The sequence below is a fragment of the Marmota flaviventris genome, chromosome 12, assembly GCF_047511675.1.
Source record: "Marmota flaviventris isolate mMarFla1 chromosome 12, mMarFla1.hap1, whole genome shotgun sequence".
Lineage (NCBI taxonomy): Eukaryota > Metazoa > Chordata > Mammalia > Rodentia > Sciuridae > Marmota > Marmota flaviventris.
Window position 1 is genome coordinate 73,267,656 of NC_092509.1, and position 20,424 is coordinate 73,288,079.

Sequence of the window (20,424 nt, forward strand, 5' to 3'; positions counted from 1 at the left end):
CTTTCCCTCCCCTTTACCCTTCCCCTCTTCCCTTCCCTCTACTGATCTTTCTGCTATTTATTCATAGGTTTTTAAAAATTAGTATCTTGTGGTTATACATGATGGTGAGATTCCCAGTGGTATATTCATATGTGTACATAGGAAAGTTAGGTCAGATTCATTCCACTGTCTTTCCCTCTCCCATCCCTCCTCCCTTGTCTTTATTCCCCTTTATCTATCCCACTGATTTTTTTCCTATTTTTTTCTATACCACTTCCCTTATTTTGGATTAGCTTCTTCATATTACAGAAAATATTCAACCTTTGACTTTTGAGGACTGGTTTACTTCACTTAGCATAATAGTCTCCAGTTCCACCCATTTACCAGCAAATGCCATAATGTCATTCTTCTTTATGGCTGAGTAACAATCCATTGCATATATATTCCACATTTTCTTTATCCATTCATCTGTTGAGGGACACTTAGGTTGGCTGCATAGCTTGGCTTTTGTGAATTGTGCTGCTATAAACATTGATGGGGCTATATCACTGTAGTATACTGATTTTAAATCCTTCAAATATATACAGAGGAGTGAGTTAGCTGGGTCATACAGTATTTCTATTCCTAGTACTACTTTCCATTTGCACTAACTTGCAGTCCCCCAACAATGCATGAGTGTACCTTTTTCCCTACAGTCTCACCAACATTTATTGTTATTTGTTTTTGAATAATTGCTATTCCAACTAGAGTGAGATGGAATTTCAATATGGTTTTAATTTGCACTTACCTAATTGCTAGAGATGTTGAACTTTTTTTTTCATATATTTGTTGACCATTTGTATTTCTTCTTTTTAGAAGTATCCGTTTTGTTCTTTTGCCAACTTATTAATTGGGTTATTTGTATTTTTGTTGTTAAGATGTTTTAGTTCTTTGCATAACCTGGATATTAATGCCCTATCTGAAGAGCAGCTGACAAAGGTTTTTCTCCCATTTTGTAGGCTGTCTCTTCATGCTCTTATTTTTTTATTTTTTTCCATTGCTGTGGAAAAGCTTTTTATTTTATGTCATTCTCTTATTGATTATTTTATTTTATTTTTGTGCTTTAGGAGCCTTGTTAAGGAAGTGACTTCCTGTGCAACTCTATTCTAGTCTAATTCCTAGGTCTTTGATCTACTTTGAGATGACTTTTGTGCAAGTTGAGAGATAGGGGTTAAACTTCATCCTACCACACTTGAACTTCCAATTTGCCCTGCACCATTTGCTAAAAGAGCTGCCTTTTCTCCAATATATGCTTTTGGCACCTTTATTTAGTATCACATAATGGTATTTATGTAGGTTTGTCTCTGTGTGTTCTATTCTATGCCACTGGTCTCCATGCCTGTTTTGGTGTTAGTACGATGCTGCTTCTGTTACTATGGCTCTGAAATATAATTTGGGGTCTGGTATGGTGATGCTTTTGCTTTTATCACCAAGGATTGCTTTGGCTATTCTGGGTCTTTTACTTTTCCAAATGAATTTGATAACTGATTTTTCTAGTTCTGTGAAGAATGTCATTGGAATTTGGATGGGAACTTCATTGAATCTGTATCGCACTTTGGGTAGTATAAGACTACCATTCTTCATCCTACAGCATGGTCTACTTCAGCATCTTTCCTCTACCAGGTCAATATCAAAAACTATAGTTCAAATTTCTAGACCAGCTAGAAGATTCTCTCCGTGTTCCAATGTTCAGACACAGGAACATCTACTTTTGTCTTGATTTGCAAAGAACACAGTGTGTGCCAGGAACCGACTATGCTAATATGCACTGAACTTCAAAGAATGAGAATGGTCAATGGTTGTCAAAGTTGAGCCTGCCTGGAGGACTTGATAAAACTGGATGGCTGGAGCCCTCATCTTCTGGGGCTTCTGCTTCAGGTGGTCTGGGTTGGGACTCAAGGACTGACATTCCTAGCAAGTCCCCAGATATTGTTGAGGGACTGACCTCCCATATTTTGGGAACTATTGGACCTAGGTTACTGGCTCCACTTTCATCTGGTATGTGAGGGGGCACAGGTAGAGACTTTTATTGTTTTTTAGAACTGATTCTAAAATCTGATTCCTTCTCTAGTTAAGTGTGTGAACTTGGGCAATCTTCTTAATCTCACTGGGACACAATTTTCCAATTTTTAAAATCACAACAATAATAACATTTTCCAAAAAGGAAGTAATAAGTATAGTCCCTAACATAGGATCTGACAAATGGTAGCCATCAATAATGTCAGCTCTCTACCTCCTGAGAGTCTCTTACTGAACCTTCATCTCAAGCAAGCATCTTCCTGTATGGTCACATAGGAAAATGATTCTGCACCAGCACTTCATTAGGACGGGCAATGGAGCAGTGCAGTGACCACAGCATGCTCACATGTTATGTTGGCACGTTATGTTTGAATACGTATCTGCCCATCACCATTTTCTTGTTCAGCCAGAGAAATGACACGTCCATTTAGAAGTTACAAAATAGAGAGTTATAAGCCATGCTAATGGAAGTCTAAATTCTACTTTAACGACTGTTATATCTGCAACATTAAGTACAGAAAGCTAAGGAAGGATATTTCTGTTTTCGAGAGCAGGGCTTGGGGATTATTTTTATCATGTAAATCTGCATGGGCTATGCACAGAGAGGGCACAAGCAGCCAGGGAAAGCTATACAGAGCCCTGAAATAAAGAACAAAGACTTCTGGAAACAAGAGTGGTTTGGAAGCTAATGTGTTTTCAGGCTTCTGTTTAGAGAAGGAAGAGACTAAGGGAGATAGAGCAGCATTAAAATTCAAGCACATACAGAAAAATGGGTAAAATATCCAAGTAGTTCTGAGTGGAGCATTTGACAGGGGGAAAAAAGCTTTATCTCTTATCTTCTCATTTAGCATGGAGTTTCTGATGGTAATAATGTCTAATTCATAGCACTTGGAAAGGCTAATGCAAAAATACATTAAAGACGCTCTCCAAAATTCTTGATGCACCATTATCCTTCAATGAATGGTAACTATGTGTGACTCTCATCCCAAAATTATTTTTAAATGATAATTAATTAACAATCATTTCCCCTCGTTGCAAAAGCACGAACTGGATCTATAATGTACAATCTACACAATGGTACACGGTGGCTTTGAACTTCAGCTACAGTAGCACACAGTCACTGACTGTGAATTTTAAGCTGTAGACACCAGGACTGCAGTGATTTGTAAAATGGGGTTCCAGTCTTTGTGGATCTTATTTTCTAACTCAGGAAGGATCAGTAGCAGAAATGGTGGCGTAAAACGCCCTGAAGTGAGACATACACGACTTGAACACAGTGCCTGCCAGGGACCAGCTATGCTATCTTGAGTAAGTGATTTTAATCTTTCAAAGCCTGTCCCCTTTCTCATCTTGAAAATGGGGATAATGGCATTACTTCTCTCAGAGGTCTGTTGTCAGCATTAAAAGGTGCAGCAAGTCTATGTGTCATGTAGTTTAGGCATTACCATTCTATTGCCCATCAGGGATATAATCATGAAGCAAATGGAGATATCCTATTGGACCAGAATATTCAGAAAAAGTATCAACAAAGTAGCATAGCTTCAATAAGAAGGGCAGCTTGTGTTGCCTCCGAGAAGAGGAAGCAGCCAAGTTACCAAAACAGGTCAATAGAGGGGACTTAGTGGGTAGTAAGGAAGGTGGCAAAATAGAGCACAAATACCCCTAACAGCACTCAAGTTTCAACATGCAAAAACAAATCATACAGACTGCAAGATAAATCACGCCACTTCAAGGTGGGTAAAAATACTCAAAACAGTAGATAAGACAATTCCCAGTTCTTTTAGAAGGCTTGCCCTTCTTAATCAGCTACTGTCACTTTTCTTCTTCCTCTGGGGATATCTGGGACAGATCCTAGGCCCTTGATAGTCCTTGTAACTGTCTTCCCTGACAGTAGCACAGTCCCCAATCTATAGAAAGTACAGCCACAGTGTTTTCAGACTCTATCCAATGCCTGGAGCCCTGCTCTCAAAATATGCGGGGCCTTCCCTCTTCCCTGACCCCACCCCCATCCGGGATGAATTGACTGCAGAGATGTCTTGCTCACAGTACATTGTTTGAAACTTTGTGTCATAAATGTATCGATCCTGCCTCATGCTCCCAAACAGAATCTCGATGTTGAAGCACTCCTTTAATCAAAAGTAAATTATGTACAGGGCACAGAGGTCAGCTCAGCCAGCCTCACAAAAGAGGCAATCCATCATTTATTCGTAAATGTCAGTGAAATCTGGTGATCAATATGTGCGCCAATGTGGATTATGTTTATTATTTTTCTGTAAATATCAATGCCCAGAAAGGGTTGGATGGAGCATGCAGATGCCACGGGAAAACAGAATCTAACCTAGGATACACGGCTGAATAGTGGAATTTTTCCAGGTGGCTTCGATCTATCTTTCTGGAACGCTTGCAGGGGAGAGCTTCACCATTCCTGGTCTCATGGTAAATAGAAAAGAAGGGAAAATTCTTATAACAATCCACATGACTGAGAAAGTTCCAGAATGTTTACCCTACTGTGAGATGGAAATGGATTTTCCTGGCATATTCTGATGAGTGACTTTCAATAAAGAAATTAAAATTAATCCAAAAGATCTGATTCCTCTACAGGATCCCTGTAGCCAGCAGGCAAAGGACTTTATAGTGCTGTCCCTTGCCTCATCAGCACAGCCATGTATATGACAGCAGTCCAGGCAGTGGAGAAGCAGCAAGCAGCTATTTAATTGTTTCAGGTTTCCTATTACTTCCCTACATTAATTCTAGGGGCAAAAGAGAGCCTTGGAGGTTTGAATCAGTGAGAATCATAATCAAAGCTGTATTTAGGACAAATAAACAATAAATATTTGAATGAACAGTATTGAAAGCAATAAAGAAAGACTGAAGGTAGAGAAACCAATTGTGAATTCCAGTCTGGATAGGCAGACTTCTGTCTGTGGTAGAAAGATCACAAGCCTTGCAATCAAACACACTGGGGTTTCAGATCAAATCCTTGCTCTGTAATTACCAGATGAATAAATCTGAACAGTTTATAATATTGCTCTGGGCCTCAAGGTCTTGCTTTATAAAATGGGGTTCATAAGAGCAGCTGCATCAGTCAGGATAGGCTACATTATGCTGCAGTAACAAATGATCCTTGAATCCCAGTAGCTTAAAAAGTTCTTTCCCTCTCATGCTTCTTGCCCATGGTAGATCAAAGGGTTTGGTTGCTCTGTGAATCACGTGTTGCTTTTCCTCTCAAACAGGTCATGCTTTACTTCAAGGGATTCAGGAAATATGATACTACACTGTGTTCAGAAGGAGGACGATTGGATATACTTATCACATAGTACTGATAGCTCACACAGAATTATAGGGCTTGACGGCAAATTAAAGGGAAAATGCTTATATGAAGCACATTTTCTGGAACATGACAGGAGGGCATTTAACAATAGCTGCTAACATCAGGTCAGTCATTTTATATCAGACTCTGAAGGCCAGATTTCATCTGAGAGACAAGGTAGTGGTCACAGTAAACGTGACGATGAATAACTGGATAGTAGGTTTTTAAGAGTAACCTTGAATGTGAAGGGGTAGTAAGCATTGTGACCTTCCTGGAGGAGGTGCTAGTTAATGTCCCCTGGGCATGTTGCCATGGGAACAATGGAAGCCTACAGATATTTGGGATATACAGATATCCGCCATTCTGATGGACAGAAGTGAAAACCCTACCACCTATTTTGATGTAAACTATTTTGCCAGTTTAAGTCATTGCAGATTATAGAGTGAACATCCATACTTGAAGACATTTATGCTGTTTTCTCTCCCCAGAGCCTCTTCCTTCTCTTTGCGTCTCCATTGGGAGCCTTACAGTTGTGCCATTCTATATTAGGTAATATGACATTTGAGGTCTGGGTGCATTACTCAAACTGTCTCTGTGCCCTTGATAAAGTCCACTGTGCTTCCTCTCTAGGCTTCAGTAGACTCATTTGTAAAAGAGTTAAAATTCATCATCTCTAAGGTCTCTTTCAACGCAAAGTTTACAGGCTCCTGAAGAATGTTGGCCATGACTACATGATTAGTCTCCTTGGGTGTAAGATAAGGTTAGTTAAAAAAAAAAAAAACAACTAAGAATATTTGATATGGTTTGCACATTCTTGGCTTCATGGGGTCTATTTTTTCCATCCTTTGGTGGACTAGAAGCCAAAAGGAAAAAGGAGGTATAAAATCATTATGTATGTAGCATGTGGGAGTTACTTTAAGGTATTTGAGATCATTAAGAAAGAGCAACTCAGCTCATTTTTTTCTTTCTGGTCTCAGGCTTGGGAAGATCCCCACAAACCTTTCAGTAGAATGCCCTCAACTTTGGTTAGTGGGCCTAAGGGAGAGATTTGAGTTTGCCTGAAATCCATGGTGTACAGGTAGCACCTATACGCCATAATTCAAGCAAGGATGTTTGTCTTGTTCTCTGTTGGATCCCAATCCTGAGAATAGTGGATGGCATGTACTTGAGTTCCACTACCCAGAGAACAAATGGATGCATTGTGAAAGGAAAACTAATCACACACAGATCCTCCATCCGGGGCATTTCCTATCATCCCCTCAGAGGCCAGCATTCTTTCTCTTCTGTCTGTCTCCATGTTTCTCTCTCCATTCTTCAATTGACAGACAAAGCATCCAACCCATGCTTGACCCCGGTACAGGTCCTCAGTGAGTCAGGTGCTAATCTGCTTTTCGCCACCTAGTGTCTAAACTTTCAAATTGACTCAGCCCAAGGGATCCTTTTTAGAGAGATGAAGGTTTGACCTCTTCATCTGTGGACTTGGGAGGCCTAGGAAAATGTGTTTCCCTGCCCTCTTCTCCTAAGGGGGGGGGGGGGGCGGGAATTAATGGTCACAAAAGATAAAACGTATTCTAGCCTCCACTGAGTTATCAAAAGATAAGGTGTTTTCAGAGAGTATTTAGCTTCCTGTTTGGGGTAGATTTCAGAATGAGCTGGCTGGCTGGGATGGATCCCAGTGCTGCCCTGGTGAGGTCTGAGAACTTGGCAAGCTACTTTGTCTTCTCAGTTTCACCTCTCTCATCTCTAATGTGAATAAAAACACTAGTTTCATAAAAAAAATAGTTTCATAAAAAAACACTAGTCATATCCCAAACATAGAATAGACTCTTGGATACAGCAATTAACAAAGCAGATGGAAATTTCTGTCCTTCTTTCATTGATCTCTTAATTTTTAATGAATACTAGCTCTCACTAATATTATTATTAATGTTGTGCTAAATATAAATATTCCAGGACTTTTATCTAAATAAGTCTTTTTTCTGTAACTGATGTCAGAGAATTGACAGTTGTGTTTGCTAAATACCCACAAAACACACAGAGCCCTGAGTCGATATCTCCAAAGAAGAGAGGAGGAGGAGGGGATACAGACTGAAGACTTTGCCTTCAAGGAGTTTCAGGACATGTGCAAAGACCAACAGGAGCTAAAGGACTCTTGAAGTTAAGAAATGCGCATAAATTAAACACACCACCCTTTCGTGCCTGTTCTCAGTTACCTGTCAGTGATAATAAGAACATAAATAGAGTTTCATCATTGTCTACTGTGGTCTGTCCAGAAGAGCCGCTGAACCATCCTGAGGAGTCCAGAAAGATGAATCCAGTCGCTTTTTATCTATTCTTTGGGAGAGAGTGGAGTTGAATAAATAAAGGGATGTGTGTTTCTTAGATTGACAAGGATCCTTGTCAAGGACCCTGACAAGGCAACAGCAGGTGAATGCCAATGTTATGTATCTGATAACCCATGTAGCTGTGTGATTTCACAGTGGTTTAGTCTCTGAAGGGGATCTCAACAATCCCTTTACTAAAATCTCCTTTTTTAAAGAGAGGGAAATAAATGCATGAGGGAGGGGTGTGTGAATTTACCCAGGATCATGCGGCTGATGTGTGAACTGCCTGGTGAGAACGTCTCCTGCCCATTCCCAGCTCAGGGCTCTTTCCATAACCTCCTGAAGTCTCCTTTTGTCTAACTTTGAGCAAAAACTCTTACAGCTCAATAACCTTTTTGCTTAACTGTTCATTCTAGGCTCATGGGGTGGCCACATGTTGTGGAAGAGTCTGAGGAGGGGTTTTCTAATCCAGAGGGTACTGGCTGGGCAAATAGATTCACGTCCAGTTTTGGAAAACAGAAAGGGGACTTTGCAGCTATTTTCCCTTATACTGCTGTCTTCCCCAAGGAGTTGAAATAAAGCTGCTGTTTTTCTTCTCCCAGATTCCTCAAAATGGCTCAACAGCATTTCTGGACAGATGCCATAGACAGTGATGAAAATCCCACCATATTATTAGTGAGAGGTAACTGAGAACAAGCAAGAAAGGTGGATGTGTTCAATTTATCCGTATTTCTCCAATTCAAGAGTCCTTTTGATCTCGCAAAGGACTTCTTTCATTGTGGAGGAGACATTACTCCAAGCTCCCTCGATGCTGACTAAATCTTTCTTTGATGCTTTTCCCTTCTCAGAGGATCCAGATTCCTTTGGCAGCGTGGGGAGAGATTTTTAAAGGCGGCGCCACCTCGTGGCCGCGATGGTGAACAGCAGCTTACGGCAAACAAGGCCAGTTGCTAAGGACAGCAGCTGCAGCCATTTATCTCTGCTCTGACTAAATGGCCGGAAAAATCATAGAATGTTCATATTGAGAGCAACCTCCAGAGATTTTCTGTCAAGACATCTGCCTCCAGCCAGCACGAATAATATGTCTTATGCTTATAGTGTTGTGTAACACACTTTTACAAATATTATCACATTTTTTCCTCCCATCAGCCCTGTGAATTTTGATAAAATCATTACCTCCGTATTAAAGATGAGTGGTTGATCAGTCATAATTTAGGTTTCTTGAACAAAATCACTCAGCCAGTGAGTAATGAAGAAGAAGCAGAACACAGGCCTTTAACACATCCCTTCCCACTCAAAATCTGTCTTAAGCACAGGAAAATCCATGTAGATGAGGAGATTTCAAAAAGCCTGGCTGGTCCCAATCTTGTACACCAGTCTTTACACAGATATGGGGTCAGTGTTTGGAGCAGATATTATGTAAATAATATTGAGCTAGGAGAAGGTTTCTTTCACCCACAAATTTATCTCCAAATTCCCTCTTGACATATAATCAAACCAAACAGTCTGGACCAAGAGGATTGAGGTAGACTGGATGTGGACTGGCTGTTGACACGGGGGTGCTGCTGTGTCCCTCTGGCAGTGAGCAGTGGGTCTGTCCAGGGACGGAAGAGGCTGCTGGTTGTACCAGAAGAGGCCTTGTAAGAGGAAATTAAGCCGGATATAACCCTGATCTGAAATCACTGGGCACATCTCGGGTCGCTGGTTTAAATATTCAACAGTCTTCAGGGAGAAAATGAATTAATGAATAGGGTCATCTAACAGGAGAAAGGGGAAAAAAAGTGTTTAAAAGGTAAAAAGGCATTCTTTGCTCAACCTACTTCCTGTCCACAGAAGCATCAATTCCTCACAGGTAGAGAAGGTGTCTAGTTGCATCATAGCCCCTCACCTGCTCTTACCCTGGCCCTACTTTTGTCCCACCTCACTACGTCTCTCAGTATTTGGACATTGGAGGACAGTAGCCCTCTGTATTTGTGCAGTCCCAGGACCGTCTTTGATGGAGAAGCTGTCTTGTGTGCTTTGGTTGTTTTAGGAACGAGGTATTCTTAATGGAGGTCTTGACTTGTGGGCTGAGATAGCGAGCTAGGGATGTTTGCTTTTGTCTGGTTGTTACTTGTCAAAGAAAGAATATATTTATAAAAGAAAAAGCCATCTCTGTGCTTCTTGGGGAGAAGACTGGACAGGAAGGTAAGATTCGGGCCAAATGAAGAGTGGGAGTCTCTCAGCACCAGCCCTGTCCCCCCTGATCTCTCTGCAGTGAGTACCCAGAGGTTCTTCATGTGAAGGTTAGGAACAGATGGTTATTCCCTCCCCTGAAGGAAGAGGCTGCTGTGGCTGCCAAATGAGTCTTTAAGAGGAAACCAAGCCAGATGTAACCCCTGAAGTTACTGCCTTCTTTTCTATTCTTGTCTCCTAATAAGAACCAAGAAGTACAAGAGAAAGGTAGAACCAGACTGTTCCTGGGGTGTCTGTCAATACTGAGGGGAGAAGGCAAAGCGACTACAACATCAGTGTCTCCTCCACCCTGCTTTGCTGTGCCTCAGCCTACACATAGCCCCACAGGAACAGCAGAGAACCACTTCCGGGGTCAAATCCCAGCCCAGAGGCTTGTGTAAAGTTTACAGGGAGTGTATAGCCCCTTTCTCATGGGAGAATTCCAGTCCATTCCCTGTACTTCCCAATTCCCCGTTACTTTTGCTTCTACCCAGACCTCAGGAAGTCTAGTATCAGTCTCCGCTGTCTAGGGACAGACCAGAGGAGGAGATTAGGAAAGAAAAGCCAAAAGAGTTCTCCCTCTTTCTGTTTGCTCTGGTCTTACTTCCTTATTAGTCTTAAACACACCAAAGGAATTGGCGAGCGAGCTCCTTCCTCTGCCAAATCTCCCCATGGCACTTCAGGTAGAGATGTTCAGAGCTGGTTCACAGGCACTGGTGCTGGTTTGATAGATAGGCTGTGCTCTCAGCCCTCAAGACTCCAATGTCATGTGGACAATGGGCCGGTAATAATAACATCGAGAGCACCTCCCAAGAGCATTGACAATAATGATGATATCACATGCTAATCCAATCAAAGACATTTTAAAGGACTTACTATGAGCCACGTGAACTATTTTCCAGACTTGGGCTTCCCGGGGCATGATTCTAGGACTTGGGATTCATCAGTGAACAAAGGAGTAAACATTTCCACACTAATGGATCTTTCACTGTAGTTCCCTAAAACTTTTGCCTAAACATTTATACTTTCTCGAAGACTTGCAAGAAGCTCAATAATGCTGAGATCTGAACTTCCTGTTTTAGGAAGAAACTTATTTATTCTACTCTTCATATCATAAAGCTCTTTTTTTTTCCCCATCTCCAAGTCAAACTTCTGACTCACCTCGTCCAAATGTCTTTCTTGATTTTCTCTGCCAAATATTGACGCCAACACATTTATTTTCTTTCTACTGTTGGCAACTTGGTGTCATGGAAAGAAAAAAGATCCAGAATGAACGGGAACTCTAATCTCCCCTCCACCACTCACTAGATGGTTAACCTTGGCCAAATCTCTCTATTCCAATTGCCCCATAAGTTAAGTGGCATAATAAGGCTGTAGTAAGAAGTCTGTAGGACCACACTTGGGGACGTGCTGTGTCAATGGTCTTGTGCATTAATGCACAGACAGCCTGGAGGCCCTGGGCTTAGCAGAAAGAGCAGCCCAGTGGAATTCTTTCTGGTGTATGAACTTACAAGAATAATAAATTCTAGGCTCAGTTGTTGAGCAAAGCATGTTTTCTTCTCTGAATGAAAAAAAGATGGGAATGGAAGCCAATTCTCTAGAGAACAAGTGAAAAATGAAAAGGAAAGATTGATAAATAGGGACAGCTATTCATTCTTAGTAGGAAAGATAAATTTCTGTGTTCAAGAAGGTTGTATCAGAACTTCCTGAACAACCCCAGGAAACCCAGGTTTGAAGATGACCCTGTGGATATTGGATGTTGCCTGGCACCCTGCTAGGACTTTTCAAAGAAAAAGACAAAGAATATACTAGAAACCTGGTTTGATTTCTTTATTTCTTCAGTCAGTGTCCTAGAATAAGGGAAGCTCATGCACAGTTGGTAATAGGCAACCAGCTCTTGGGAAAGCATACCTAACCCAGACGCCAAGGGTCCCTCCCTGAGCCTTCTGTTCCTCCTCAAGGAAGCCTGTGACACAAAAGCCACTTCTGCCTTCTAACAAAGCTGCCCCGGTCACGACGGAAGACTGGGGTGCAGACATCACTTCCACAGAGGAGAAAAATGATACCAGAGCAGCTTGGATGGGAACAATATTTCAGGCATGGCTAGCTGTTAAAAATGAGCTAATTCAGAAGAGGCACATTTAAATAAATATAATGCAAAGGCATAATGGCACAAGATAATAGTTTTGAATGGGGAATTCTAATGACTTCAAGTGCATTTCACAGGGCAATTAATACACATGGCAATGCTGCAGCGTTCAGCAAAAGGGGAGGGGAAACAGGGTCGGGAGCAGGAAAAGGGGAGATGACGGTAACTGATAAAAATAGGATTTGATTTTCTTTGCAGAAGGAGTAATGCTTACAAATATAATAAAAGAGAAAAATAAGTGTGTCAGGTTTTATAATTCAACTTGTAAAATTCAGAATGATTAGTTTTTGAAGAGGGCAATTAGTCCTCTTTTGCATATTCATGGGGATTTCATGAAATGGGGCTGGGCTTTCTCCATTCTTCTCTGGTTACCCCCTTCATTACCCTTCCCCCACCACAAACTAAAAATATCTGTCATTCCCATCACACGAAGGGCCTCATTCCACTCAATTCATGGAGGAGATTCTTTGCTGATTGGTACCTACAAATGTCCAGGATTCTCTTTTTAAAAGTACCTGTCTTTATTGACATTGACACAAGTGAAGTGAGGTGTGTGAATCTTCAGGAATTGAGGAAAGAGAGTTATGATGAAAAGAGGGAGATTACACTGGACAAGAAGCTTGCCCTCTGAGACGGAGGGACATCTTCTTTTTTCATCATTGCTTGTGTGTGGTGCGGGGGAAGGAGTGGGGAGACAGAAAGAGTGAGTGCAGGACAGGAAAGAAACAAATCCCAGAGAGATCAGAATTCTTTGCTGTCCAGTTTGGTGAGAAGCCTTGGAGGATAATTTTAAGGCAGCCAGTAAATGTGTTTTCCCCTTTTTTGTTTATATGCTTTTCAAGTGTTTCCTAAAACAAACAAAAGTAGGCACCAAGGCACAAACAATTCCAAAAGCCACACACAGTCAAAAACCACCTCAGCACACAAGGGAGAGGCCTGGATGGTTTCTCTGGTTTGTGGCTATCTCTTCAGCACATTGATTTCTGCAGGGGGCTGTGTGTGTGTGTGTGTGTGTGTGTGTGTGTTAATTCGACCACTCTCCTGATACCATGTGCTCAGAATCTCTTTGGTCAGCTCCCCAGTCTGTAGCCCGCACATTCTCCCGATGCCCAGATCCTAATCAGGGCTCCAGTTTTCCTGACACAGCATTGACTATGAACTCCAGTCCTGTCCCTTTTGCAAATGCTTCCTTTTATGACCCTCCTGGTTCCCCACCACCACTACTACACAAGCAGGCCTTGAATGGGGGACAGCAGAAGAGAAGCCATGTCTTGAGTTCTTTCTGCACCCACACAAAACGTTTACAGGTTTTTGTGTGCACAAGAATGCGCCTGTGAAAACACAAAGGCTAAGAGAAGCCCACTGTTCAAGGCCATCGTGCTGCTCAGAGGCAGACCTGGAGTCTGAGCTCAGGTGTGTCTGACTCCAAATTCCAGGCTCCTCGTTGCTTTACCTTCCCAGCTTCTGGGTCCTCAGGACCACTGAAGGAGAAGTTCAAGGGGAAATTTAGTTTTATCTTACCTGGAAGGGCAAGAAAATTGGACTAGGAGGAAAACTGATAGAAGAGAATATGGATCCTTTATTCCTGATGTCCCCTTCCACCTGGAACAATGCTGTTAGGATGACATCTCCCAGCTCCCTTCTCTACACCTTCTCTTTGGCCTGTGTGTAGAGTGTGGATTACAGGCCCTTCCCTATGGGAAAACTCAACCTCGTTCCAGAATAGCCTACATCCACAAGGGTAAGTCTATTTGATTCTTTGTGTAGGTGTGTTTTGTGGTCCTGGAATTGAACCCAGGGCCTCATCATGTTGGGAAAGTGCTCTACCACTGAGCCACACCCCAGCCTTGTTTATTTAATTCTGAGGTTCAATCTTAGGAAACCTAAGTTACATTTTTCAAAAATCCCATTAACAAATAATAAAGCTGGCATTTGGGTCTCCACTTAGACACCTCTAACCTGTTTTTTTATTGCTTTCAAAATTACCTAAGCAAAGTATTTTTATCCATAAGAGCCCCTCAAACTTCAGTGTTAATCTTTACTGATCATCTCCTCTGATCTGATCATGGTGCTAAACTTCTTGCTTGCTAATGTCATCTGGTGATATTTCATCTTGTGGTTGTGGGTGGGGTGAGGAAATGCTGGATTTATCATTCAATTGCCTGTGGGTACTTAAAACACTCATTGGGATTATCCAGGCTCTGAGCCTGGGTAATTTACTCCCCAAAGTAATTTACCCTTATTTATCCTCAATCTCAGGACTTGAGAGAGTGTGGACCCTTAAATCACAATTAAGTTTCATGTGAATATGTATTTGTGGAAAGATCTAGAGCTCTACTTAGACACTCAGAGGGTCTCTGGTGCCCTAAAGGCAAGTCCCTAACTTGTAATTAATAGTGACTGGCACCAGCTTGGAAATACAAACTTTAGATCAACTTCTAGAGTCTTACCCTAAATGACAATTACTCTTTCCCTCTATTTATTTTTCCTTTCTTTTCTTTCTTTCTTTCTTTCCTTCCTTCCTTCCTTCCTTCCTTCTTTCTGCCTGCCTTCTTTCCTCCCTCCCTCCATTCATTTCTTCCTTCCTCCCTTTCTTTTTGTACTGGAGATTGAATCCAGGGGTGCTCTGCCCCTGAGCCATGTTCCCCAGTTCTTTTTTATTTTTTTAAATTTTGAGATAGGGTCTCACTAAGTTACTGAGGGCTGGCCTCTAACTTTCAATCCTCCTGTCTCAGTCTCCTGAGTTGCTAAGATTACAGGCACGAATTATTCACACTCAGCCTCCCTATAATTTTGATGTATACAAATTCTGATCTGATAATCACACCTACAGACTGGGAAATTTACTTAAATTCAAAAATAACAGATTCTTCTGTTCTGAAAATTACTGTCAAAAGCTTTCTATCTTCAGGTGTAATGTGTAAGGAGCGGCAGTCCTTAGAGCCCTACCTGTTTTCTCCTCCTAGGGCACCCCTGTCCGTTACCCGTGACTGCTCTTTTCTCCTCTTGACCCAAATGCCTACCTGCCCTGGAATGGATTGGAATGGAGTGCCTTCTCTTGCCTTTTCGGAGCCCCATTAAGCAACCCCCTGCAGAGAACTTGCATTCTTCAAAGATGGCCCCCATGCTATCCTTGAGAGGAAACTAGACTTGATAGCGCATGGCCATTTAATTCATAAATAAATATTACATGTGTTACCAGACGGTTCATTAGCCAGTTGTTATGGCAATCAGCATTTCAGCCAATTAAAACCTTTCACAAGACTTTAAAATATGTTGATTGTAGAAACACAAAGTGCCTGAAGGCCATGCAGATACATTTAAATGCAAGAGGTACCTCTGCCTTGGGAGAAGAGAGGGCTGGTGGAGGAGGGAAAGAAGAAGAGAGACGGGCAAGTCAGTGAGATTCAGATACCAGAATGAAGATAGAGGAGGTTGCAAGAAAAAGACATTTTCATGCATCTCTGCCCTGTACGTAAAGCATTCTTCCCAGGCAGTCAGTATCTAGAGAGGCTATCCAAATACTTTGTGTTTGTTTGGTTTTTGGTGAAATCTTGGAAACAGTGACTGTGTTTGTTGACTTTTATGTTTTCACTCCCAGCAAGCCACCCGGCACATAGTAGGTAGCAATATTGAGTGCTTTTATAAAATAACCATATGATCATCATAACAAATTGTACTAAATCGCAGAAAATGTAAAGTGCTTTTATTCGTTTATGCAAACCAGAAACAAATCACATTACTCGGTTTACACAGGAGCCAATAAAGGAGGCTGCTGGTGTGGTCATGTCAATCTGTCAGGAATAGGAACCTGGTTGGTTTGGCTTTCATCTGTGGTTGGGAAAAGTGAAGTATAGAAACGAGCCCCAGGTTGGGCTTCAAGCGTGCGCTGTCCAGCCGTTTCAATGGTCCATGCAAGCACGAGTATTCTGCCTCTCTGGTTGACTGTAATTCCCTTTAAAGCCATTGCTCAAAGGTCACATGCAATAGCACTGGGGCTATGACTGGGCCTGGCTGAGCATTATCCCAGAGCGAGGGTCTGAGAATGGATTTGGAACAGCAAAATCTAAACCAGAGAATTTCGATCCAAGGTGCTAGGAGATGAGGAGGACCAGAGGCACCAGTCAAGACAGAGTCAGCAGAGCACAACAAGCATCCGCAAAAAGGGTGTGAAGGACCCCAGATGGCCATGTGCTATCATGTATTGTGAGCTCACAGAATCAGATGGGAGAGAAAGCAGTCACACATCGACAGGAATGTGTATCCCCATCACTTGCACACTGCCTGCCACATAGTAGGTGCTCAGCCGAGGTTGAATGACTGGCAAATCCCTGCTTTATCATCTCAGCACAAGCCAAATTAGACGTTTGGGTGACTGAGGGAATCCAAGTTCCGAGTTCTATTTTGGGCTACTTCATTACCTCCCTAGAGAACCCTTTTCCAATTATATTAACCCAAACCAAGATTTCATTTTTACTCTCAGATCAAAGGAATTTCCCAAGTAGGTGAACTCCCTCAGTACCCAGAATCGGGCACTTTTCAGGGACGCAGTCCAGGGGACACCAGAGGGTCTGGGATTCCCACCTCCCTGGCTGCCAAGAGATTGGCTCTGCTCCCAGCAATCCAAGAGTCCCTCCCCGCCCTCCACAAAGCTGTCTGGACCCCTCCCCACAGAAATCTGCTGCCTGCACTGATACAGTGAAGGGAAAGGAAGCACAGAAAATAACTTCCCTAGACAATCGGAGCAGATGATTTTAATGAAGGCTTGCAAATAGGAAACAAAGGACACCAAATTAGCCTTGCTCCCATTCATCAAGTGCTTTAGTGAAGTCTCTGAGCCTCTCCTGACTCAGCAACGGAGGAGCCCAGGCGGCTGCCTCTGGCTTCAGGAAGCTCCCTGCAGGAGTCCTGACACATTTTTCCCAGAGCTGCCCTTCAGCAGAGCTCAGGGGTCTTCATTCAAACTTTTTCTAGGCTACTGGCCCATGTCCACTTGATACTTCCTCCAGGGAGAAGTACAGATCATAATAGCAAAAGGGGGTCCCAGAGCCCACTTGTGGTTCAAAGAGAGGTAAAGGACAGAACAAAGATGCTTATGTTTCCCAGACTCTGTTGCTAGACCAGGGAACATCAATCTGGGTGAGTCACATTAAAACATAGAAAAGAACCAGTTTCAGTATTTCCCTCTCAGACACATGTCTCTCCTCCTCCGTCTTGACCAGTTTTTGTCTCCTGGCATCCCCTGGCTGTTGCTGTGCAATTCACAATGGAGAATAACATAATAATAAAGCACCCACGTGCAGCTGGATGGGAGAGGCTGGGCTCTCTGAAGCTGAGCCTCGGGTCAGAGTGGCACACAGAAAAGAACTACAATAGATTATTACATTAAGCAAAATGAAATTGTTTCCCCGCTGGAAGGAAGGAAAGTCATTAACTCAGAGGGTCCAGTTATCAGGGAAAATGATATCACATCTGCAGTGTGTTTGGGATTGCAATTTAAGAGGGAAAATGGGGAGAGAATTTGATGTGGGGTGAAAGGTGTTGGGCTGACAGCTCAGGGAATTGGAATATGCTGTTTCTTTGCCTGCCACTAGTTTTCTATCACTCTATCTTTTAGTCTCTGGGTCTCATCTCACCTACTCTGATGTTCCAAAGGAGGAAATACAGGGAAGATAGTGAGGTGAATTCACATCCCTTTCTACTTCTTGGAATTTCTTGGTTTTCAAATTCATGTTCATAATCTAGTTTGGCTTTAAGAGTATAGAAAAATCCCAAGGCTTTCTGAACCCCTGGCTTCCTTTTTGCTGCTCTTGGGCCACCATGTCAGAACAGTTTGACTCCAAAAGGGGTGGGGTTAGCACAGGAATCAAGGAAGTATTTATGACAGAAGTACAGTACTTGGAGTTAACAATGCAACTGAATTTTTTTTTTTTTTCTGAGTGCTTTCTATGTGCAAAACACTGGGTTCCATGACACAAAACACATAAAGATAAAAATGACCTGAACATCCTTTCATGAGTTCATAATCTTGATGGGCAGATCAAGGACATAGTATAGAGTGATTATGAGGATCAGCAGCAACAGAGTGATCCTAAAATAACAGGCAGTCAATGATCAGTCACTGAGGAAACTGTCTTCTTTTTGCTAACCTTTTTCCCCCTCAACCCAATCCTAGTCCTTCTGCATATATCTAAGGCAGATATGAACCATCAATAAGATCAACCCATTTTTTGTTTGATGTTGTCAATAAATGACCTATTGTGCAGAAGTCTACTAATTTGTAGTTCTACTAATCATGTCCCTTTAAGATAACTCCTTTGTATAGTTGAGAGATAAATTTAGAACTGATGTCACTGAATTAGTACCACAAGCTCAGTCTTCTTTAGCAGAGTTTTTCATTGTCTTATTTCTGAGAAGTGTCCTCTTCCTTTCTGGGTCAATTATACTGCTTTAGTTAATGTAATAGCTAACCTAACCTAATCTCTCATAGACAAATAGTATTAAATAGTCATACATTAATAAATGGGGGCTACATAGGCTGGGATTATAGCTCAGAGGTAGAGGGCTCACCTACCATGCATGATAGGGTTTGATCCTCAGCACCACATAAACATAAAATGAAGATATTGTGTCCACTTATAACTAAAAAAATAAATATTTTTTAAAAATAAATGGGGGCTACAGGTGGACAGAAAGCTCCACTCCACAAAGTCATGCAGGGATCTAGGCTGCAGGCTGAGTGTTTCCACCATCAACACAGGACTTCTATGTTAGCCTTCAAGGTAGCTGTTCCTGGTGTCACATCTCAGTAGTGGAGCTGGAAAAAGAGAGAGGAAAAGTTGTTGCATTGCAAAATTCTGGTTCAAAGGCTACAAGCATCACTTATACTCACATTGTATTGTTCAAAAATTAGAAATATGGGCATTTCTCATTGCAATGAGACTGAAATATATAGGACACGGCAAGAAATTCATGTTCCCAAGCAAAACTTTGGGAATTTGTTACTATAAAGAAAAATAAATGGATAAAAATACTAGAAGAAAAGGAGCTCTCTCTGCCATGTTCCCACTCACTAAAACCTCTATATTTCTATCATCCTTGTTACAAAGGAATCAGTTACTGCTCATTTTCCCCCTTCTGTTTTCCTAATCATCTTAGCCATTAACCAAGTAGATTGTCCCCTGACTTCTAATTTGTGTGTCTTTGAAACTTAAAGCTACACTGGAAAGCCAGGCACAATGGCTCATGCCTGTAATCCTAATGACTTGGGAAGCCAAGGAAGGAGGATCACAAGTTTAAGGCCAGCCTTGGCAACTTAGTAAGACCCTGTCACAAAGAAAAAAAAATGGGGTGGGTGGGTTTGAGCCTCAGTAGTGGTGCAGTCAATCCCCAGAATAAAAGAAAAAAATAAAAGCCCACAAAACAAAAATGACAATAACAACAACAATCCCCGGCACTGGAGCCCTCCAAGCTCTCCCTAAGTTTCCAACTTTGAATCAAGCACCTTTTCATTTGCTAAGTTTACTTTGGGATTTTTCAAGTGTCCTCTCTTGTGCAGACACAAAAAGAAACAAAATCTGGCTTTTACCATCCAGAGTCCTTCATCCCTTCTTTGTCTTAGTCATTATTGCTGCTAAAAGAGAACACCCTAGGATGGGTAGATGAAGTGACAAACACATTTCTGCTAGCTCTGGAGGCTAGAAGTCAGAGATGTGAGTTCCAGCATGGCTGGCTTCTTGTCGAGGTTCTCCTCCCTGGTTTATAGATGGCTATCCTCTTGTTGCATCCTTAAATGGTGGAAATAGAGGGCAGGGTGGGCTCTCTAGTGTCTGTTATCTACCTATTTATTTATTTATTTATTTGGTACCAGGGATTGAACTCAGGGGCACCTGAACACTGAGCCCCATCCCCAGCCCTTTTTTTATTTAGAGACAGGGTCTCACTGAATTGCTTAGCATCTCGCGGTTGCTTAGGCTGGCTTTGAATTCACGATCCTCCTGTCTCAGTCTCCCGAGCTGCTGGGATTACAGGCTTGCACCACAGCACCCAGCTAGTGTCTGTTTCTTGTAAGGCGCTACAGAGAGCTCTGCCCTTCTGACCCAATCTCCTCCCATTGCCCCACCTCCTGATACTGTCACATTGGGAGTAGGTTTTCAGGGGGAGACACAAATATTCAATCCACAGCACTCAAATCTACTTGCTTCCTGCTCTTTTGTTCTCACCCAGGTCCTATCCCAGTCTCCACTTGATCTTTCTTGCTGACTGATTCCTTTCCCAGAATTATTCTCCAATCATTTTGCTATTGACGTTGCTCTCTGTTTCTACCCAAAGATTGTGTTTTCCAACACAAATGAACAGTTAATCTACACATTTACCCAATTATTCATTTA